This window comes from Aethalodelphis obliquidens, unplaced genomic scaffold, assembly GCF_003676395.1.
Source record: "Aethalodelphis obliquidens isolate GAN/ISIS:26980383/991018 unplaced genomic scaffold, ASM367639v1 scaffold38, whole genome shotgun sequence".
NCBI lineage: Eukaryota > Metazoa > Chordata > Mammalia > Artiodactyla > Delphinidae > Aethalodelphis > Aethalodelphis obliquidens.
The window spans coordinates 6,813,891-6,838,101 of record NW_020837982.1 but is presented as its reverse complement, the minus strand read 5'-3'; the positions used below and the strand labels follow the sequence as shown (position 1 = coordinate 6,838,101).

The following is a 24,211-nucleotide window of genomic DNA, read 5'->3' as shown; positions in this document are numbered from 1 at the left end:
CACACACACACACACACACACACACACACACACACACACACACACACTCCTACTCCTACACTTCTCCATCAGGCTCCATCCCAGATCCACACCCTTATTGTTCTTCTGGGCTTAACGTGGTACTCTTTCAGAGCAAAGAACCTTTGTTAAACTATCTCATTCTCTTCCCTGAAAGAGAATTCAACCATAATCTGCTGAACAAGAGCTGAACTTTCCCTTTAGGCAAACTGTGAGTTCCACTTCCCTGTCCTCTGCCGTCCCAAGAGCAGTGTGGGCAGAGGCATATAAATGGGAGGAATAACCAGTGCCAAGATTTAATCCCTCAGTTAGGGCGTGGGGCTTTCACGGGTAGTAAAATTGTTTGCAGAGACAGTTGTCAGTGAAGGGCCTCTCTGTGCCATCAGCATACCTCCATTCCTTTCTTCCAGCTGCCTCTTGCCCTGTACAACCCTTTCTTCTGGTACCTCCGTGAGGTCTAAGCCATATGGTTCTTACGAGTCTTGTCTGGAGTCTCCTAAAGTGTCAGATGTTGCTGTGCAGAGCACAGCATCCCTGGGTCTGCCCCTCCTCTCTCAGCAGCTGTTCGCCACTGACCGAGGTGGCGACTGAGCCTGTGTGTGGCCGGAGTCAGTGATGAGCCTCCCACCCAGGCCTGGGGAAGCCCTCAGCCAGTGTGGTTCCTGTGGCCGCAGCCAACACGCCAGAGCCCCTCAATACCTTCAGGGCTGTGGTGTAACAGCCAGCTTCGTGCGGTGGCACTGTTCAGTGTTGGCTCACTTGACTTCTCTGTCCCCACCCTCTGTGTTTAAGGGAATCTGGCCGTCGCCCAGGAGAGAAGCTGGCACTTGCAGAGTGGCTTCCTGCCGCCTCTCTTGTAGTAGGAGCCAGGTCCACCTTCCATCTCTGCCTTCCTATCCGTGTGGCAAAGGCAAAGGGCCCCTCTGTGCTCAGCCTCCCGTTGTGGGGTTTCAAGTTGCCTAAGATCAGGACGCGGCTATCTGCCAGGTTATCTGCCCAGATAAACATTTATTGTTTACAGGGACGTGTTTCAGCTGCTCTGGCTGATCCCACTGGTGAGATCTTCTAGTTTCTTGAGGTTTTAAGCCAGTATGTGGGGCCGACATCCAGACAGAGAACTGCTGGAGCTGGCGAGGGTCTCTGTGACTGGCCACCTCTGACCTAGCTCAGTCATTGCCCCCTCCCCACCGGGTGCCAGAGCCAAATTTGTAAGTCTCAGTTCCCAGCCCTGCCTTCTGGGTATTGAAACTGCCTCTACATTTTCAACATCTCTAGTCTTTCAAATCTGAAGAATTATATCAGAGCCAATATTATGACACAAGCAGCTGAAGACTTCTATTAAGTGGCGAAACCAGCATTCTGACACCCCGTTTTCCTTAATAGCTACGGAGACAAACATTTAGTGACGGCAACAAGGACAAAGATAGATTCTCTTTTTTTCATCCAAACAGCCACATCCACTGCATCCAAATATACATTGTCTTTTTATTTTCTAGTGATATAATTGATTTCCAACATTTTATTATACTGCAAAGTTGAAAGAATTTTACAATGAGCTCACTTATCCTCAGCATCTGGATTCTGTCATCCTCATCTTAACGATACTTGCTTTGTCATGTATCTGTCTATCCATCCATCTCTCCATCCATCATGTTTCTTTTTGATCTATGTCGTCAATACATTTTCTCTAAATCCTTCAGCATGAATATATATCATTAACTAGAGTTCAGTATTCGTTGATGGCTTTTTTCTTTTGAGGCAAAATTTACATACAGTGATAGGGACAAACAGTAAGTATACCTTTGCTAGGTTCTGACAAATGCATATACCTCCGTAACCCAAAACCTATCAAAATTTAGAGTCTTATTATTATGCTCCCTTATCTCCACCTTTACCCCCAGAGGCAGTCCCTGTCTTGATTTTTTTTTCCACCGTCGATGAGATTTGCCTTTTTCAGAACTTCATAAAAATGGAATCATACAGCGTATACTTTTTTGAGTAAGGCTTCTTTCATTCAGTATAAAGTTTTTGGCATTCCTCCATGTTGTTACATTTATCAGCAGTTTATTCCTTTTCGTTGCTGAGTAGTTTTCCATTTTATGAATATATCACTGTTACCCATTCTCTGATTGATGGATTGATGACTATTTCCAGTTTCGTGCTATTATGCATATAAAGTTGCTATGAATAGTTGTACACAAACCTTTTTGTGGACATGTGTTTTCTCTTGAGTAAATGCCTAGGATTGGAATTGCTGAGTCATAGGATATATGGATGCTTTTTATTGGAGACTGCGAGACCTTTTTCCAAAGGTGATTGCACCATATTACACACTCCAACAATGTACGAGAGTTCCAGTTGCTCCACGTCCTCATTTGCGGGAGGAGGGCGGTACATCATTTTGGGTTTTAATTTGCATTTCCCTGATGACTAATATAGAATTTACATAGTTTTTCATGTCCTTACTGGCCATCTGTATATCTTCTTTGTGAAGGGTCTGTTTTAGATCTGTTGCCCATTTTCTTTGAGTTGTTTGTTTTCTTGTTATTGAGTTATAAGATTTCTTTATGTATTCTGGATACAAGTACTTTGTCAAATATATATGTTTTGTGAATGTTTTCACTCAGTACATGGCTTGCCTGTTTGTTTTCCTAACAGTGTCTTGCTGAACAGAAGTTTTTAATTTTGATGCAATCTAATTTATCATGTTTTTGTTTTATGGCTATTACTTTATGAGAGCTTGAAAACCCAAGCTCTCCCCGCCACCCCTCCCCACAGCAGTTTCTCCTATTATTAACATTTTGTATTAGTGTAGCCCGTTTGTTACAACTGATGAGCAAATATTGGTACATTATTATTAACTACAGTCCATTAGGGTTTACATTATTTACATTACTTACACTAGGGTTTACTCTTTGTGTTGTACATTCTGTGGGTTTTGACAATATTTAATGACACGTATCTACCATTATAGTATCAGACACAAGATACCCTGTCTGATACTAAAGATACTCTGTGCTCCACCTGTTCTTTCCTCCCTTCGTCTAGCCCCTGGCAACCACTGGTCTTATTTCTGTCTCTATAGTTTTGCCTTTTCTAGAGTGTCATACAGCTAGAATCATACAAGCTTTGGAATCACATTTAGCCTTTTCAGATGGTCTTCTTTCACTTAACTATACATTTAAGGTTGTTTTTATGGCGTGATAACTCATTTCTTTTTATTCCTGAATAATATTCCATGGCATGAAACAATGATATTTATTTTTATTCCTGAATAATATTCATGGTATGGACATACCACAGTTTGTTTATCCATTCACCTACCGAACATCTCGGTTACTTACAAGTTTTGGCAATTATGAGTAAAGCCACTATAAACATTTTTATATGGAGGTAAGTTTCCACCTCATTTAGGTAGATACGAAGAACTACAATTGCTAGATCACATGGTAAGACTATGTGTAGCTTTGTAAGACACTGCCCAGCTGCCTTCAATATAGCTGTACCATTTTGCATCCTGCCAGCAATGAATGGAAGTTCCCGTTGCTTCACAGCCTCACCAGCATTTGGTGTTGTCCGTATTTGAGATTTTAGCCATTCTAATAGGTGTGTACTGGTAGCTCGTTATTGTTTTAATTTGCAGTTTTCGATGGTTTATGATGTTGAGCATCTTTCCATAGGTTTTGCCATCTGTATATTCAGTTCACTGAGCTATCCAGATTTTGTGCCCATTTTTTAATTTGGTTGTTTGTTTTCTTATTGTTAAGTTGAATGAGTCACTGATTGATTTTTAAATGTTTAAACAACATTGCATTACTTGAATAAACCCTATTTGCTGTATTGGATTCGCCAATATTTTTGGTAAGGATGTTTGTCTGTGTTCATGAGGAATATTTATGTTGTTATATCTTGTCAGGTTTTGGAATTAGAGTTCTGCTGACCTCATTGAATGGCTTGGGAAGTTTAATCTCCTCTTTCTCCTCCATTTTCCAGAAGAGTTTGTGTAATATTGGTGGGTTTTTTTTTTTTTTAAATAAATTTATTTATTTATTTATTTTTGGCTGTGTTGGGTCTTCATTGCTGTGCGCGGGCTTTCTCTAGTTGCAGCAAGCAGGGGCTACTCTTCGTTGTGGTACACGGGCTTCTCATTGCGGTGGCTTCTCTTGTTGCGGAGCACGGGCTCTCTAGGCGCGCAGGCTTCAGTAGCTGTGGTGCACAGGCTCAGTAGTTGTGGCTCACGGGCTCCAGAGTACAGGCTCAGTAGTTGCAGCGCACAGGCTTAGTTGCTCCGTGGCATGTGGGATCTTCCTGGACCAGGGCTTGAACCCTTGTCCCCTGCATTGGCAGGTGGATTCTTAACCACTGTGCCACCAATACTGGTGTTAAATCTGAGTTGGCAAACTTGTTGGCATAAAATGGTTCATAATAATGTCTTGCTATTATTTTGATGTCTGTAGGATCTGTATGTAGTGACATATGGATTATTTAGACGTGTGTGGTTTGATTTCCAAATATTTGGGGTTTTCCTGGATATCTTATTGTTACTGATTCCTAATTTAATTCCATTGTGATCAGAGAGCATACTTGGCATTATTTCAGTCCTTTTAAAATTTATTGAGACTTGTTTTATGGCTTAGCACGTATCTATGTTGAAGACCATAACTATGTACAATGGAAAGAATGTATTCTGTATGTTGGCCATAGTGTTTTATAAATATCAATTAGGTTGAAGTGGTTGATCGTGTTGAGATCCTCTATGTCTTTACTAATATTTTGTCTAGGTGCTCTATTAATTTTTGAGAGGAGGTACTTCCCTGGTGGCGCAGTGGTTAAGAATCTGCCTGCCAGTGCAGGGGACATGGGTTTGATCCCTGGTCCAGGAAGATCCCACATGCCGTGGAGCAACTAAGCCTGTGCGCCACAACTACTGAGCCTGTGCTCTAGATCCCGTGAGCCACAACTACTGAGCCCACCCGCCTCAACTGCTGAGCCCAGACACCACAACTACTGAAGCCCACGCCCTCTAGGGCCTGCGTGCTGCGACTATTGAAGCCCACGCATCTAGAGCCCATGCTCCGCAACAGGAAAAGCTACTGCAATGAGAAGCCTGCTCACCACAACGAAGAGTAGCCTCTGCTCGCCACAATAAAGACCCAATGCAGCCATTAATTAATTAATTAATTTAAAAATTTCTGAGAGGGGTATGTTAAAATCTCCAAATATGATTGTGGATTTTCTGTTCTTCCCTTTAACTCTGTCAGTTTTTGTCTCCTGTATTTTGCAGGTCTCTTACTAGGCACATACACCGTTATGACTGTTATATCTTCCTGATGAATTGACCATCTTATCATTGTGAAATGCCCCTCTTTCATCTCTGATAATACTTTGCCTTGATTTCTGATATTAATATAGCCACTCCAGTCTTCTTTCAATAATTTTTTAAAAAGTATTTGTTTATTTGGTTGCACCGGGTCTTAGTTGCAGAAAGCAGGCTCCTTAGTTCAGGCTCGCAGGACTCCTTAGTTGTGGCTTGCCGGTTCCTTAGTTGCAGCACGTGGGCTCCTTAGTTGTGGCATGCGAACTCTTAGTTGCAGCATGCATGTGAGATCTAGTTCCCTGACCAGGGATCAGACCCAGGCCCCCTGCATTGGGAGTGCGGAGTCTTATCCACTGCACCACCAGGAAAGTCCCTCCAGTCTTCTTTCGTTTATTATTTGCATGGTGTATCTTTTCCCATCCATTTGCTTTTAACCAGTCTGTATCTTTATATGTAAAATGTGTCTCTTATTGACAGCATGTAGCTGGGTCTTACTTTTCAATCCATACTGACAGTCTCCTCCTTTCAAGTGAAGTATTTAGTTTATTAACAGTTAATGTAATATCCCTGTGGTTGAATTTAGGTTTACAGTTTTGTTAGTTGTTTTCTGTTTTGTCCCTTCTGATTTTTTGTTCCTTCTTTTTTTCTTTTCCTCCATTTTGTATCTTCCTTTTGCACCTACTTTCCTGACTTCTTTTAGATTATATGATTTTTCTTTTAGAATTCCATTTTAAATTATTTATTGGCATTTTAACTATTTGTTTGCAGTTTTTTAGTGGTGGCTCTGTAGATTATATTATATTTAATACATCCTTAACTTTTCAGACTACTTAGAGTTGCTGTTGTACCACTTCACATAAAATGTAGAAATCTTGCAACCATACAGTTCCAGTTACCCATTGCTCTTTTATTATTATAGTTGTTATATGGTGTATACCATATACTATAACATACATATGTATATAATATACTGTATACATTATAAACTCCACATGACAGTGTTATGGGGTTGTTTTTGGTCTTTGGATTTTTACTTCAAAGACATGCAAATTTTATTTCTACTAACTTAATATTAGCAAACATTTGAAATAATGCTAAATCCTTGTGTTGATAAGGTGTTGTTTGTGTATCTGTGGTAAAATATATGTAACATTGGGAATTCTGTGGCGGTCCAGTGGTTGGGACTCCATGCTTTCACTGCTGGGGGCCCGGGTTCAGTCCCTGGTCAGAGAACTAAGATCCTGCAAGCTGCTGTATATATATAATAGGTAGGTAGATAGATAGATAGATAGATAGATAATAAAATTTACCATTTAATCTATTTTTTCTTTTGTTGAATGTGCTTTTGGTGTCATATGCAGGAAATCATTACAAAATCCAATGTCATAAAGATTTTCTCCTGTTTTATTCTAAGAGTTTTATAGTTTAAGAGTTTATAGTTTTATAGCTCATAAGTTTAGATCTTTGACCCATTTTGAGTTAATTTTTATGTATGGTGTTAGGTAAGGAACCAGCCTCATTCATTGGAATGGGGATATCCAGTTTGTAAAATGTTATAATTTTGCATTAAACAAATCTATGTATCTTTTTTAGTTTAAAAGGGTAGAAAAATTGTTGTTTGTATTTACCCAGGTATTTACCATTTCTTTGTGAAGAGCCAAGTATACAAGTGGTATTGTTTTCCTCTGGCTTGAAGAGCTTTTGGCTTTTCTTGTAAGGCATATCTGCTAAAATTCCCTTAGTATTCTTTTATCAGAAAATGTCTCTATTTCACTTCCTTCTTTAAAGATCTCTTCACTGGATGTAGAAAATTTTCAGTACTTTAAATATGTTCATCCATTGTCTTATGGCCTGTATAGTTTCTGATAAGACATCAATCAGCCCTTGTTCAAACTGTTGTTCTGTATATGTGATGGGTCGTTTTTCTCTGGCTGCTTTCTATATTTTCTCTATAATCTGGTGTTCAGTAGTTTGACTATGATATTCTAGGCATGATTTTCTTTGTATTTAGCCTGCTTGGGGTTCACTGTGCTCTTGAATCTACAGATTGTCTTTCACCAAATTTGGGCGACTTTCAGACACTATTACTGAAGTTAATTTTTTCTGCTCCAGTCCCTTCTCCTTCTGGGATTCAATTACATGTATGTTAGGCCTATTGTCACCCAAATCAGGGGCTTTATTAATTTTTCTTTTTTTCCTCTTGTTTAGATTGGATGATTTCTATTCTGACTTCAGATTTACTCACTTCTTTGTCATCTCCATTTCCTTTTTTTTTTGAAACCTTTTTTTGGCTGCATTGGGTCTTCATTGCTGCGCACAAGCTTTCTCTAGTTGTGGCGAGCGGGGGCTACTCTTTGTTGTGGCACACGGGCTTCTTATTGTGGTGGCTTCTCTTGTTGCGGAGCACAGGCTCTAGGTGTGTGGGCTTCAGTAGTTGTGGCACGTAGGCTCAGTAGTTGTGGCTCTCAGGCTCTAGAGAGCAGGCTCAGTAGCTGTGGCGCACGGGCTTAGTTGCTCTGCGGCATGTGGGATCTTCCCAGACCAGGGCTCAAACCCATGTCCCCTGCGTTGGCAGGAGAATTCTTAACCACTGCACCACGAGGGAAGCCCCTCCATTTCCTTTTAAGCACATCCAGTGACTTTCTTACTTCAGATATTAGATTATTGGGTTTGTTTTGTTTTGCTTCTGGTTTTGTTTTGTTTTTGTTTTTTCAGTCCTAGACTTTTCATTTGGTTCTTTTTCATAGTTTCTGTTTCTCTGCTGAGATTTCCTATCTTTTCATTTATTTCAGTCATTTTCCTTTTTCTCAGTGTAACTTTTTCCATATTAGTAACTTTTTCCATAGTTTTAGTAACTTTTTCCATAATCATTATAGTAACTTTTTCCATAATATCGCTGTTAATTCTAACATTTGTGCCATTTCAGAGGTGATCTCCATTTACTGTCTTTTCTCTTAAGAATAGGTCACATTGGGCTTCCCTGGTGGCGCAGTGGTTGAGAGTCCGCCTGCCAGTGCAGGGGGCGCGGGTTCGTGCCCCAGTCTGGGGGGATCCTGCGTGCCGCAGAGCGGCTGGGCCTATGGGCCGTGGCCGCTGGGCCTGCGCGTCCGGAGCCTGTGCTCCGTGGCGGGAGAGGCCACGGCGGTGAGAGGCCCGCGTACCACAAAAAAAAAAAAAAAAAAAAGAATAGGTCACATTAAATACTGTATGACATCACTTATATGTGGAAGCTAAAAACTACAACAGGATTTCCCTGGCAGTCCAATGGTTAAGACTCTGGACTTGCACTGCAGGGGGCACAGGTTTGATCCCAGGTTGGGGAAATAAGATCCTGCATGCCGTGTGGCATGGCCAAAAACAAACAAACAAAACTAGTGAATATAACAAAAAAGCAGCAGACTCACAGATACAGAGAACTGACAAATTGTTACCAGTGGGGAGAGGGAAGGGGGGCGATATAGGGGTAGGAGAGTAGGAGGTACAAACTATTAGGTATAAAGTAAGCTACAAGGATATATTGTACAACAAGGGGGGAATATAGCCAGTATTTTATAATAATTATAAAATGGAGTATAACCATTAAAAATTGTGAATCACTATATTGTATACCTATAAGTTATACATCAAGTATACTTCAATAAAAAATTTTTAATAAAAGAGTAGTTCACATTTTCCTGGTTCTTTGTATATTGAGTAATTTGGGGTTTTATCCTGGAATTGTAAATGTCATGTGGATTTTGTTTTATTCCTGCAGAGAGGGTTGATGCTTTAGTGTATCAGGCTTTTCAGTTGGTTGGACTCAAACTGCAGTAGGTCAAACATCCATTCCGTTTGTCTGGGTTTTGTTTGTTTGTTTGTTTTTTACATTTAATCTACACATGCATGATTCAGAAGTCAGCAGTGAATTTGAGTATTGTGTATACACAGAATATGGGGCTTCCTCTCTCTGGCTACCCCCTTTATGGGATTTCCTCCCTTGCTTTTTAGCAGCTGTGATTGTCTTGAATTTTGTCCTTTGTTTCTTCAGGCTATTAAAGACTGGATTTTTCAGCAGAGTTTTAGCTGTGCTGTATGGTGCCACCAACTGTCCCAGCTCCTTCTTCTGAGTGTCAGTATCCCTCGCAGATCTGCCTAGTTTGGTTCATTCTCTAGTGCCTTTGGGTATTTGTTTTTATAATTTTACCCTGAGTTTATCATTGTTATTCACAGGAAATTTAATCCAGTAGGAACTTACTTAGTCATATTGGAAGCAGAACTCCTGCACCAGCTAATTTAGAAATTTGTGCATGTGTATATTAGTGCTATTTCTACCACCAGAGTTTTGGGACCTCTGCTTTCTGGAATCCATGAATCAATCTTTTGAATATCCTTAAAGGTGGCAAACCTTCAGACTTTAAGTCTCACTTTGATTTTTTTATGTTAATTTTTATCGGCGTATCGTTGATTTACAGTGTTGTGTTCGTTTTTTTGTTTTTTAATTTAAATAGCCAGAATAACACTTGGAGTCAAGAATAGTAAACATTTTTTCCAGTAAACAGTAAATACAGTGAGCAAGTTGAGTTATTCCTTTTTAAGGTCAAAAATAACATGGGTCTTTGAAATAAGGAGAATTACCACTAAAATTAATAAACTGATTTTGAAAATGTTTAAAAGAGGAATTCTCAGGTACTTTTGAGCATTGACATGTTTATGTCTTCTTAAGGAGTTACCTTCTCATATCCTTTGCCTGTTTTTTATTGGAATATTTTTCACTTACTGTTTTTTTTTTGAAAAGGCTTTCCTAACAAGGGTTGGAACCCTTTTCAATCATTTATATTCAAAGTATTTTATACTATTTGTCACTTACCTTCCATTATTTATGGGATCTTTCTCAAATGTAAATGATTTAAAATTTTGTGTAGCCAAATCTTCTGTTTTCCCTTTATGAACTTTGTTTTTATGTTTTAAAAAGTCTTCCTAACGTCAAACCAAATGAATAATCATATTTTCTTCTCATTATTTTACTTTTTGAAAAATTATTATTAAAACTTTTATCTGAATTTATTTTGCTGAATGATGTGAGATAGAGATCTAACTTAATTTTTTCAAAATAGTTTATAAAATAGCATCATTTATTGAATAGTTTATTCTGTTTCTACTTAACTAAAAGTTAAGCTTCATCATACACTAGATATATGTATACACTATACTAGAATCTATATGTATAGATAGATATAGATGCATCCTAGCATGTGTTTCTAGGAATTTTTTTTGTTTTATGTTTGTCTATTCTTGAAACATAACTTTGTCATTTTAGTTACTCTAGCTTTGTAATGTGTTTTAATACTAGTGATGTGAGTTTACACACATTCCTTTACATATTTTATTGCAATATACCTTTGGCTTTTTCTACCTAGTTATGCTTTTTTTTTTTTTTTTTTTGTGGTACACGGGCCTCTCACTGTTGTGGCCTCTCCCGTTGCGGAGCATAGGCTCCAGACGCGCAGGCTCAGCGGCCATGGCTCACGGGCCCAGCCGCTCCACGGCATGTGGGATCCTCCCGGACCGGGGCACGAACCTGCGTCCCCTGCATCGGCAGGCGGACTCTCAACCACTGCGCCACCAGGGAAGCCCACCTAGTTATGCTTTATGCAAACTTCAGAATAATTTTAAATCCCACTCCACCTCCCCAAAAAAAATCCTCATGGTATCTTTTTATTGAGATATAATTAACATACAACATATTAGTTTTAGGTATACAATATAATGATTAGATATATGGATATATTGTGAAATGATTACAACAGTAAGTCTAGATAACATCCATTACCACACACAGTTACAAATTTCTTTTTCTTGTGATGAGAACTTTTGAGATTTACTCTCTTAGCAACTTACAAATATACAGTAAAAATATGGACCATATTACAAATTTGCACATCATCCTTGAGCAGGGGTCATGCTAATCTTCTCTCCATTGTTCCAGTTTTCACTATATGTGCTGCCAAAAACGAGCACTCCTCATGGTATTTTGATTGGAATTGCAGTCACTTTAAAAATATCTTTGGGGGCTTCGCTGGTGGTCCAGTGGGTAAGACTCTGGGCTCCCAGTGCAGGGGGCGTGGGTTCAATCCGCATGGGTTCAATCCCTGGTCAGGGAACTAGATCCCGCATGCTCTGCAACTCATGCATGCAAGAGTTCACATGCCTCAATTAGTCCGCATACCGCAACTAAAGAAGCCCTCATGCCACAACTAAGAGGCCACATGTCACAACTAAAAAAAGATCCCACATGCTGCAGCGAAGATCCCGCATGTCACAACTAAAAACCAATGCAGGGACTTCCCTAGTGGCGCAGTGGTTAAGAAGCTGCCTGCCAATGCAAGGGACACGGGTTTGAGCCCTGGTCCGGCAAGATCCCACATACCATGGAGCAGCTAAGCCCATGCACCACGACTACTGAACCTGCACTCTAGAGCCCGCAAGCCACAGTTACTGAGCCCACGTGCCACAACTACTGAAGCCCGCGCGCCTGGAGCCCGTGCTGTGCGACAAGAGAAGCCACCGCAATGAGAAGTCCATGCACCTCAACAAAGAGTAGCCCCTGCTCACTGCAACTAGAGAAAGCCTGCGTGCAGCAACAAAGACCCAACGCAGCCAAAAATAAAATAAATTTATTTTAAAAAAAGCCAGTGCATCCAAAGTAAATAAATAATAAATACATAAATAAAAATTTTAGAAATAAAAATATCTTTGAAGAAAATTTTACATTGTTATAAGTTTTCTTATTAGGTCAAAGTAGTCTCTGGATATCAGTTCTTTTATGTCTCCACGTTTTTTCATTGATTTTCTTGCTATAATGAATGGAATTTTTTCCATTCCACCTTCTACGTAGTACTTGGGAAAAGCTAACATTTATATTCAGCTATCACATCAAATTCTCTTATTGATTCTTTTTTTAGCCAATCACTTATTTCTTTCATTAATTTATGTGATGTGTTTTTTCTTTCTTTTTATTTTTTATTGAAGTATAGTATAGTTGAATTACAGTGTTGTGTTAATTACTGCTATATAGCACAGTGACTCAGTTATACATATATATACATTCTTCTTGATATTCTTTTCCGTTATGGTTTCTATATAGTTCAGTGTGCTATACAGTAGGACCTTTTTGTTTATCCATTCTATATACACCAGTTTGCATTTGCTAATCCCAAACTACCACTCGTACCCTCTCCCACCTCCCTCCCCCTTGGCAACCACCAGTCTATTCTCTATGTCCCTGATTCTGTTTCTGTTTTATAAATAGGTTCATTTGTGTCATATTTGAGATTCCACATACAAGTGATATCAAATGGTACTTGTGTTTCTCTTTCTGACTTACTTAACTTAGTATGATAATCTCTAGTTGCATCCATGTTGCTGCAAATGGCATTATTTCATCCTTTTTTATGGCTGAGTAGTATTCCATTGTATATATATGTACCCATCTTCTTTATTTATTTACTTATTTTTAACAGATCTTTATTGGAGTACAGTTACTTCATAATACTGTGTTAGTTTCTGTTGCACAACAAAGCAAATCAGCCATATGCATGCACATGTCCCCACATCCCCTCCATCTTGAGCCTCCCTCCCACTCTCCCTATCCCACCCCTCTAGGTCATTGCAAAGCACTGAACCAATCTCCCTGTGCTGTGCTGCTGCTTCCCACCAGCCAACTATTTTATATTCACTAGTGTATGTATGTTGATGCTACTCTTACTTCACCCCAGCTTTGCCCTCCCACCCCATGTCCTCAAGTCCATTCTCTATGTCTGTCTCTTTATTCCTGCCCTGCAACTAGGTTCATCAGTACCATTTCTTTTTTTTGTTGTTAGATTCCATATATATGTGTTAGCATATGGTATTTGTTTTTCTCTTTCTGACTTACTTCACTCTGTATGACAGACTCTGAGTCCATCCACCTCACTACAAATAACTCAGTTTTGTTTCCTTTTATGGCTGAGTAATATTTCACTGTATATATGTACCACATCTTCTTTATCCATTCATCCATCGATGGACATTTAGGTTGGTTCCATGTCCTGGCATTGTAAATAGTGCTGCAATGAACATTGTGGTAAAAGAGTGAAATTAGAACACTACCTAACACCGTACACAAAAGTAAACTCCAAATGGATTAAAGACTTAAATGTAAGACCAGACGCTGTAAAACATGTAGAGGAAAACATAGGAAAAACACTCTTTGACATAAAGCACAGCAAAATCTTTTTTGACCCACCTCCTAGAGTAATAGAAATAAAAACAAAAATAAACAAGTGGGGGCTTCCCTGGTGGCGCAGTGGTTGAGAGTCCGCCTGCTGATGCAGGGGACGCGGGTTCGTGCCCCGGTCCGGGAAGATCCCACATGGAGCGGCTGGACCCGTGAGCCATGGCTGCTGAGCCTGCGCGTCCGGAGCCTGTGCTCCGCAACGGGAGAGGCCACAACAGGGAGAGGCCCGCGTGCCGCAAAAAAAAATAATAATAAAAAAATAAACAAGTGGAACTTAATTAAACTTAAAAGCTTTTGCACAGCAAAGGAAACCATAAACAAGACAAAAAGACAACCCTCAGAATGGGAGAAAATATTTGCAAATGAAACAACAGACAAAGGGTTAATCTCCAAAATATACAAACAGCTCATGGAGCTCAATATCAAAAAAACAGTCCAGTTAAAAAATGGACAGGAGACCTAAATAGACTTTTTTTTCTATGATGAAATAGACATTTCATCATACACATGGCCAAGAGGCACGTGAAAAGATGCTCAACATCACTAATTATTAGAGAAATGCAAATCAAAACTACAATGGGGTATCACCTCACGCCGGTCAGAATGGTCATTATCAAAAAAGCTAGAAACAATAAATGCTAGAAAGGGTGTGGTGAAAAGGGAGCCTTCCTACACTGCTGGTAAAAATGTAAATTGATACAACCGCTATGGAAAACAGTATGGAGGTTCCTTAAAAAACTAAAAGTAGAACTACCATATGACCCAGCAATCCAACTACTGGGCATATACCCTGAGAAAACCATAATTCAGAAAGAGACATGCACCACAATACTCATAGCAGCACTATTTACAATAGTCAGGACATGGAACCAACCTAATTTCATTCTTTTACATGTAGCTGTCCAGTTTTCCCAGCACCACTTATTAAAGAGGCTGTCTTTTCTCCATTGTATGTTCTTGCCTCCTTTGTTGTAAATTAGGTGACCATATGTGCGTGGGTTTATCTCTGGGCTTTCTGTGCTGTACCACTGATCTGTATTTCTGTTTTTGTGCCAGTACCATACTGTCTTGATTACTGTAGCTTTGTGGTATAGTTTGAAGTGAGGGAGCCTGATTCCTCCAACTCCGTTTTTCTTTCTCAAGTTTGCTTTGGCTATTCAAGGTCTTTTGTGTTTCCATACGAATTGTAAGATTTTTTTGTTCTAATTCTGTGAAGGATGCCATTGGTAGTTTGATAGGGATTGCACTGAATCTGTAGATTGCTTCAGGTAGTATAGTCATTTTCACAATGTTGATTCTTCCAATCCAAGAACATGGTGTATTTTTCCATCTGTTTATGTCATCTTTGATTTCTTTCATCAGTGTTTTATAGTTTTCTGAGTACAAGTCTTTCACCTCCTTAGGCAGGTTTATCCCTAGGTCTTTTATTCGTTTTGTTGCAGTGGTAAATGGGATTGTTTCCTTAATTTCTCTTTCTGATTTTTCATTGTTGATGTATAGGAATGCCAGAGATTTCTGTGCATTAATTTTATATCCTGCAACCTTACCAAATTCATTGATTAGTTCTTGTAGTTTTCTGGTGGCATCTTTAGGATTTTCTATGTATAGTGTCATGTCATTGACAAATAGTGACAGTTTTACTTATTCTTTTCCAATTTATATTACTTTTTCTTCTCTGATTGCTGTGGCTAGGACTTCCAAAACTATGTTAAATAAGAGTGGCAAGAGTGGACATCCTTGTCTTGTTCCTGATCTTGGTGGAAATGTTTTCAGTTTTTCACCATTGAGTGTGATGCTTGCTATGGGTTTGTCATATATGGCCTTTATTATGAGGTAGGTTCCCTCTATGCCCATTTTCTGGAGAGCTTTTATCATAAATGGGTGTTGAATTTTGTCAGAAGCTTTTTTGCATCTATTGAGATGATCATGTGGTTTTTATTCCTTAATTTGTTAATGTGGTGTATCACATTGATTGATTTGCATATATTGAAGAATCCTTGAATCCCTGGGATAAATCAAACTTGATAATGGTATATGATCCTTTTTAAAAAAAATAAATTTATTTATTTATTTCAAATTTATTTATTTTTGGCTGCGTTGGGTCTTTGTTGCTGTGCGCAGGCTTTCTCTAGTTGTGGAGAGCAGGGGCTACTCTTTGTTGTGATGTGCGGGCTTCTCATTGCAGTCATTTCTCTTGTTGCAGAGCATGGGCTCTGGGTGTGCAGCTTCATAGTTGTGGCATGTGGGCTCAGTAGTTGTGGTTTGCAGGCTCTAGAGCGCAGGCTCAGTAGCTGTGGCACACAGGCTTAGTTGCTCCGCGGCATGTGAGATCTTCCCAGACCAGGGCTCGAACCCCTGTCCCCTGCATTGGCAGGCGGATTCTTAACCACTACATCACCAGGGAAGTCCCTGTGTATGATCTTTTTAATGTGCTGTTGGATTCTGTTTGCTAGTATTTTGTTCATTACTTTTGCATCTATGTTCATCAGTGATATCGGTCTATAATTTTCTTTTTTTGTGATATCATTTTCTGGGTTTGGTATCAGGGTGATGGTGGCTTCATAGAATGAATTTGGGAGTGTTCCTCCCTCTGCAATTTTTTGGAATAGTTTGAGAAGGATCGGTGTTAGCTGTTCTCTAAATATTTGACAGAATTAGCCTGTGAAGCCATCTGGTCCTGGACTTCTGTTTGTGGAAGATTTTTAATTATGGTTTCAATTTCATTACTTGCGATAGGTCTGTTTATATTTTCTAATTCTTCCTGGTTCAGTCTTGGAAAATTGTACCTTTCCAAGAATTTGTCCATTTCTTCATGGTTGTCCATTTTATTGGCATATAGTTGTTTGTAGTAGTCTCTTATAATCCTTTGTATTTCTGCAGTGTCAGTTGTGATTTCTCCTTTTTCACTTCTAATTTTATTTCTGTGCGTCATCTGCCTTTTGTTCTTGATGAGTCTAGCTAAGGGTTTATCAATTTTGTTTATCTTCTCAAAGAACCAGCTTTTAGTTTTATTGATCTTTGCTATTGTTTTCTTCATTTCTGTTTCATTTATTTCTGCTCTGATCTTTATGATTTCTTTCCTTCTACTGACTTTGGGTTTTCCTTGTTTTTCTCTCTCTAGTTGCTTTAGGTGTAGGGTTTGATTGTTTATTTGAGATTTTTCTTGTTTCTTGAGGTGAGATTGAATTGCTATAAACTTCCCTCTAAGAACTGCTTTTGCTGCGTCCCATAGGTTTTGGGTCGTTGTGTTTTTATTGTCATTTGTTTCTATGTATTTTTTAATTTCTTCTTTGATTTCTTCAGTGATCTGTTGGGTATTTAGTAGTGCACTGTTTAGCCTCCATGTATTTGTGTTTCTTATAGCTTTTTTCACATCTTCTTTATATGTGATGTGTTAAATTAATGTTTTCTAAACTTGACTTGTCATTTTCTTACTGGGATGAACACTATTTGGGTTATATATATATATATATATATATATATATATATATATATAATTTTTTATTTATTTATTTATTTTTGCTGCATGCGGGCCTCTCACTGTTGTGGCCGCTCCTGTTGCGGAGCACAGGCTCCGGACGCGCGGGCCCAGCCACTCTGCGGCATGTGGGATCTTCCCGGACCGGGGCACGAACCCGTGTCCCCTGCATCGGCAGGTGGACTCTCAACCACTGCGCCACCAGGGAAGCCCTTGGGTTGTATTTTAATGGTCTGCTACATTTGATTTGCTGTGGTTTTACCTAGGATATTTACATCCATTTCCATAGTGGGCCTGGCCTCTCTTTTCTGTCTCTGCTGTTTTTTCTTTGAGTGTTGGAGTATTTGGGTGTACTGACTTCATACAAAGAAATGGGAAGCAGCTTTTCTTTTTCTGTGACCTGGCAAGTATATAGTGTGTATTACTTAAAGAGTCATTCTTGACTCTCTCTCTCATACTCTACCTTCAGCCTCTCAGCAGTCGTCCTTTCACTCTACCTTTGTAATCTGTACAGAATCCAGCCATTTAACCATTTCTAGTAGTACCGCCCTTATCCAAAGTGTTACCTTCTCTTGCTTAAACTATTACTATAGGCATGTTGTGATCTTTGTCCCCCTTCAGTGTAGTCTCAACACAGCAGCCAGTGTGATCTTTTAAGAGGTAAGCTGGATTGGTTAACACCCACTGCCAAGCCCCTTCAGAGGATTCCTATCTCACTCATAAAAAATTTCAAGCCCTTACTAAGGCTTACATCCTTTCTGACCTCATCTCCTGCCACTCTCCTATTCACTTATTCTTCACTGGTCAAACTGGCCTGCTCATTCTTTAATCATGCCAAACAACTCATGCCTCTGGGCCTTTGCACTTCTGTTCTGCTGTTACCCCCCTGCATAGTTTACTTCCTAATGTCCTTCAGATTCCTGTTCATGAGCCAGCCTTATCAGAAAGTTCTTTACCAGTAATCTATAGACATGAACAGTCTACCCCAGGCACTCTCTGTCCCCTCACTGGACTTTATTTTTCTTCTTAACACTTACCATCACCTACCTGACAATTGGTTTTTGTTTTGCTTTTGCTTTGCCTATTTATTGTCCCCCACTAGAATGTAAAAACTGTGATTTTATTTACTGTATTACTCCCCAGTGTTTAGAACAGTGCCTGGAGAATGGATCCCTCCCCATACCATTAACAAATATTATTGGCTGAATAGGTAAATGAACTGAAGGAACTTACCTATAAAGTCATCTCAGCCTCTAATAGTTTTGGAAAGAAAACCTTTGACACTTTCTGTTTCTGTTTCTTTGTTATGTGTTTTTTAAGATTTCTTAGTTCTTGCATCAAATTTTTAGGCAGGATTATTGAGATATAACATAAATACATATAATAAATAGTTCAACAATTTTAAGTGTTCAGTTAGATGAGTTTTGACAAAAGTATACAGTAGTGTAAATATCACCACAATGAGGATATGGAACATTTTTATCACTTCTTGTGTCAATTTTGTTGACTGACATTATCCAGAAAATCATCCATTTCTCTAAAATCTTCACATTTTAAAAAAATATTTTTTATTTATTTATTTATTTATTTATTTATTTATTTTGGGGGCTGCGTTGGCTCTTAGTTGCAGCACGCAGGATCTTTCATTGCAGCGTGTGGCCTCTGTTGCAACATATGGGCTTAGTTGCCCCGCAGCATGTGGGATCTTAGTTCCCCGACCAGGGATCGAACCCATGTTCCCTGCGTTGGAAGGTGGATTCTTAACCACTGGACGACCAGGGAAGTCCCTTCACATTTTTGATATCTCTTCACTAATTAAAAATTAAGGATTTGTTATAAATCCGCTTTCCATTTCTAATTTAATTTCTGTGTTCTTTGATTTTTTTCTTAAATTTGTTAGCAGTATGTGTTTCTTAGTTCATAAAAACTAGCTTATATTTATTGTCTTTAATTCATTAATTTTTATTTGTATCTTTATTTTCTTCCTCTTATTTTTCTTAGACTTGTTTTGTTCTCCTACTTGTGTTGGATCTTCTGTGTTCATTTGTTTCTTATTAGTTTACTTAAAAGCTTTATGGCTTTGAATATGAGATTACTAATACTTTGGCCACATTCTAATTCATTGAGATGTGTACTGTTCTAATGACCATTTTCTAAGTAGTCTTTAATTGTCATTTTGATTTTTTCTCTTTGATTCTAAAGTTATTTGGGAGTTTTGTTTTTATAGTTGGATTTCTTAAACTTTTGTTACTAATTTCTACTTTGGGGTTTTTGGGGGTTTTTTGTTTTTTTGCGGTACGTGGGCCTCTCACTGTTGTGGCCTCTCCCGTTGCTGTGCTCTGGACGCGCAGGCTCAGCAGCCATGGCTCACGGGCCCAGCCGCTCCGTGGCATGTGGGATCTTCCCCGACTGGGGCACGAACCCGTGTCCCCTGCATCAGCAGGCGGACTCTCAACCACTGCGCCACCAGGGAAGCCCTACTTTGGGGTATTTTTAAAGATTTAATTTATTGAGATGAAATTATATGAATTTATATAACATAAAAATTAACCGTTTAAAGTGAAGAATTCAGTGGCATTTAGAACATTCATAGTGTTGTGCAACCAACACCACTATGCTCATGGCATTTTAATTCCACTTGTTTATCTCTGATTTTTTTTTTTTTTTTTTTTTTTTGCGGTATGCGGGCCTCTCACTGTTGTGGCCTCTCCCGTTGTGGAGCACAGGCTCCGGACGCACAGGTTCAGTGGCCATGGCTCACGGACCCAGCCTCTCCACGGCATGTGGGATCTTCCCGGACCGGGGCACGAACCCGCGTCCCCTGCATCGGCAGGCGGGCTCTCAACCACTGCGCCACCAGGGAAGTCCCTATCTCTGATTTTTAAAATAAAATACCTTAAGTTCTTTTTCTCTACTTATCAAGTAGAACAATTAAATAGGATAGAACTGTCTTTCATTTTAGTTAGGATTATGTTCAGCTGTAAGATGCAGAAAATCCCCAAATAACAGTAACTTAAATAAGATAGAAATACATTTCCCTCTCAAAACCAGAGGTTTTCTGGTTTGGCGCTCCGTGGTGTCATGGACCAAGTTTCTTTCTATTTTGTTGCTCTGCTATACATGGTTTTCATTTCCAAGGACCCCTCATAGTCTAAGATGGCTATTGGAATGCCAGCCGCCTTATCTGTATGCAAGCCTGTGCGAAGTAGAAACAGTTAAAGAAGGAAGGCAGTTAAAAAAAAAAAAGAGATGTCTTTTTCTTTTAAGGGCCTTTCCTGGGAGTTCATGCACATTACTGCCTATATTCTGTTGGCCAGAACTGAGTCACGTGGCCAAACCTAGCTGCAGTGTAGACTGGGAAATATTTTTATTCTAGGTAGACCATATGCACAGCTAAAAATCAAGAGTTTTATTACAGAGGAAGAGAAGGAGAGCAGATAATGGGAAACAAGTAGCAGTTTCTGCCACGCACCCCCGTGTGTAAATGTAGGACTTCCTGCTTCCTCCTTTTCTTACCACTTCTCCATTTCCTAGTTAGTATAGGTATCAGTGAGATTTTAGATAATAGTAGCTATTTATTGAAGGTTTACAATGTGCCAGGATTTAATCTTCCCAACAACTCTACCTGTGTAAGTACTGTCATTATCCCCATTTTATAGATGAAGAAAAATGAGACGCAAAAAGTTCAGGTTTTTAACTAAGGTCATATATCCAGTAATTCAAACACATGCTGCAGGTCCAGATTAACCACTGTATACTCTCAACTCTATTATCATTAAATGTTTTTACAGTGTGTGTACATTGTGTGTACATTGTGTATCTTTTCTCTGAAGAGTACTTTTTGACATTTGCACTGTTTAAGAATCCTATTAACATCACTTTTTATAGAATTAAGTATCTTTTACTCTTTTTGCTTTATGCCATTTGTTGTTTTGTTTTGTTTTGTTTTGTTTGCGGTACGTGGGCCTCTCACCACTGTGGCCTCTCCCGTTGTGGAGCACAGGCTCCGGACGTGCAGGCCCAGCGGCCATGGCCCACGGGCCCAGCCGCTCTGCGGCATGTGGGATCCTCCCGGACCGGGGCACGAACCTGTGTCCCCTGCATCGGCAGGCGGACCCCCCAACCACTGCGCCACCAGGGAAGCTCCTACTTCTACTATTGATGAAAGTTTGTTTCTTTTACCAGTCTTGGCTACTATGAATAAAGCGGCCATGGACATTTTTATGTATGTCTTTTGGTGGACACATGCTCTGTTTCTCTTTGATATATACCTAGGAATGGGATTGTTAGGTCATAAGGTAGATGTATGTTTAACTTCAGTAGACAATGCCAAGCAGATTTCCAAGGTGGTTGTACCAATATACATGACCGTCTGCAGTATATGAGAACTTCAGTTGTTCCACATCTTTCCTTTGCCAACTCTTGGTTTTGATTTTGGTTTTGGATTTCATTTTAGCCATTCTGGTGGGTGTGCAGAAGGATCTCATTGTGATTTTGATTTTCATTTCCCTGGAGAATAATGATGTTGAGTACCTTTTCTTCTGCTTTTGGTCACTTGGATATCCTCTTCTGTGGAGTGCCTGTTCCTGACTTGTGCACGTTCTCCTTTCGATGGCTTGTCTTTTTCTTATTAATTTATAGAATAATTTTTAAAATATTCTTTATATATAAGTACTGTGTTGGATATACATTTATGTGTTAAAAATACCATCTCTCGGGCTTCCCTGGTGGCGCAGTGGTTGAGAGTCCGCCTGCTGATGCAGGGGACGCGGGTTCGTGCCCCTGTCCGGGAGGATCCCACATGCCGTGGAGCAGCTGGGCCCGTGAGCCATGGCTGCTGAGCCTGCGCGTCTGGAGCCTGTGCTCCGCAATGGCAGAGGCCACAACAGTGAGAGGCCCGCATACCACAAAAAAAAAAAAAAAATCTCTGCCTTGGCTCATGTTTTCACTTTTTTTTTTTTTAAATTTTATTTATTTATTTATTTAGGCTGCATTGGGTCTTCATTGCTGCGCACGGGCTTTCTCTAGTTGTGACGAGTGGGGGCTACTCTTTGTTGTGGTGTGCGGACTTCTCACTGCAGTGCCTTTTCCTGTTGCGGAGCACAGGCTCTGGGGGCACAGGCTTCAGTAGTTGTGGCACGTGGGCTCAGTAGTTGTGGCACATGGGCTTAGTTGCTCCGCGGCATGTGGGATCCTCCCGGACCAGGGCCCAAACCCGTGTCCCCTGTATTGGCAGGCGGATTCCTAACCACCGCACCACCAGGGAAGCCCCCATGTTTTTACTTTTAATGGTGTCTTTTGATAAACACAAGTTCTTAATTTTAATGAAGTCAAATTTATCAATTTTTTTCTTTAATGATTAGTGCTTTTTGTGTCCTATTTAAGAACTATTTGCCTACAAGATCATGAAGATATTCTTCTGTTTTTTCTTCTAGAAGTTGTATTATTTTACCTTTCACATTTAGGTGTGTAGTCCATCTCGAATTAATTTTTGTTTTTGGCATGAGGTAGAGACAAGGTTAATTTTTTTCCGTCCAGATATCCCATAGATTGAGCACCATTTATTGAAAGATCAGTTTTCCCCACTGACCTGCAGTGGTGGCTTGTCATACGTCAAGCGATTATATATGTTTGGGTGTATTTGTAGACTTTCTGTTCTGTTCCAGTGATCTTATTTATCTGTCCTTGTGCCATTACTGTTGCGTATGAAATTGAAAGTTTCCAAAGTTTTCACAATGACTGTTCTAGAGGGATACTTATTCCTTAGATTGGTATCCTTCTGTTTAATTTAATACCTTTTCGCACGTTAGGTGATTTTTTTTTCCATCCTTTTTTTAGGCAGTCTATACTTGTTCATATTGAGATCTCAGATGGATGTCTGTTAAGATTTTCAGGTGCAGGTAAAAGGAAAAGAGGAACGTGTAATTTACACTGCGGGCGTTAAATACTCCTAGAGGAGTGTAGAAGGGAAACTAGAGCTAGAGCTAGTCATGGCAAGGAGCTAAACCCTCCGTTTGCTGTAATAGACCAACTTAGTGTTCTCATTCTGGGGTTCTTGCCTCTTTAAGAAGCCAGACTCAACTCTGTCTTCCTCCTGCCTCATGCGGCCATCCACACCAGTTGTAAGCCAGCAGCCTGTAAGTTTCTTCTGATACCCTGGTGGGATTCAGTTGTGCCCTTCTACATGTGTCAGAACCCACCTTGGCTCTTGGCCTAGTTGCTCCAAGGAAAGGGCATCAGTGGGGTATGGCTGCTGAAGTCTCATCTGTGAACCTATCAAGCAGGCAAAGGGTTGAACATCAGTTGTTCTTTTCTCATTCCAGTCCCATCTGCAGTTTGTCTTGTAGAAAATTCCTCATAGTTTCTGGTATGTGGTTGCCTAGTACTGATATATACTTTGTTTCTTTTTTTTTTTTTTTTTCAGTCATTTCAGTGGAAAACTGGAAGGGTAGACAAAATAACTAGATGCACGTACTTAAAGCCATTCTAATTACAAGTCAGTGCTAGTATGGAGGTTCCTTAAAAAACTAAAAACAGTACTTCCCTGGTGGCGCAGTGGTTGAGAGTCCCGCCTGCTGATGTAGGGAACACGGGTTCGTGCCCCGGTCCGGGAAGATCCCACATGCCGTGGAGTAGCTGGGCCTGTGAGCCATGGCCGCTGAGCCTGTGCATCCGGAGCCTGTGCTCCACAGCGGGAGAGGCCACAACAGTGAGAGGCCCGCGGACTGCAGAAAAAAAGAAAAAAAAACTAAACTAAAAACAGAACTACTATATGACCCAGCATTCCCACTACTGGGCATATACCCTGAGAAAACCATAATTCAAAAAGAGACATGTACCCCAGTGTTCGTTGTAGCACTATTTACAATAGCCGGGACATGGAAACAACCTAAATGTCCATTGACAGATGAATGGATAAAGAAGATGTGGTACATATATATATAATGGAATATTACTCAGCCATAAAAATAAATGAAATGGGGTCATTTATAGAGATGTGGATGGACCTAGAGTCTGTCATACAGAGTGAAGTAAGTCAGAAAGAGAAAAACAGATATCATATATTAACGCATATATGTGGAAATCTAGAAGAATGGTACAGATGAACCTATTTGCAGGGCAGGAATAGAGAGGCAGACGTAGA

The 24,211-nt window shown here is 39.8% G+C and overlaps 1 protein-coding gene and 1 non-coding gene across 2 annotated transcripts in view; one reads left to right on the top strand and one right to left on the bottom strand.

The window, feature by feature from the left end:
- The window catches only part of SMG6 (SMG6 nonsense mediated mRNA decay factor), a 234,938-nt gene that overhangs the window by 168,872 nt on the left and 41,855 nt on the right, over window positions 1-24,211 (top strand). The gene's annotated exons all lie outside the window — the stretch shown is intronic.
- LOC113633211 (U6 spliceosomal RNA) lies at window positions 11,224-11,332 on the bottom strand. Its single transcript, XR_003438123.1, has one exon. It is a non-coding gene; the product is annotated as a U6 spliceosomal RNA (small nuclear RNA).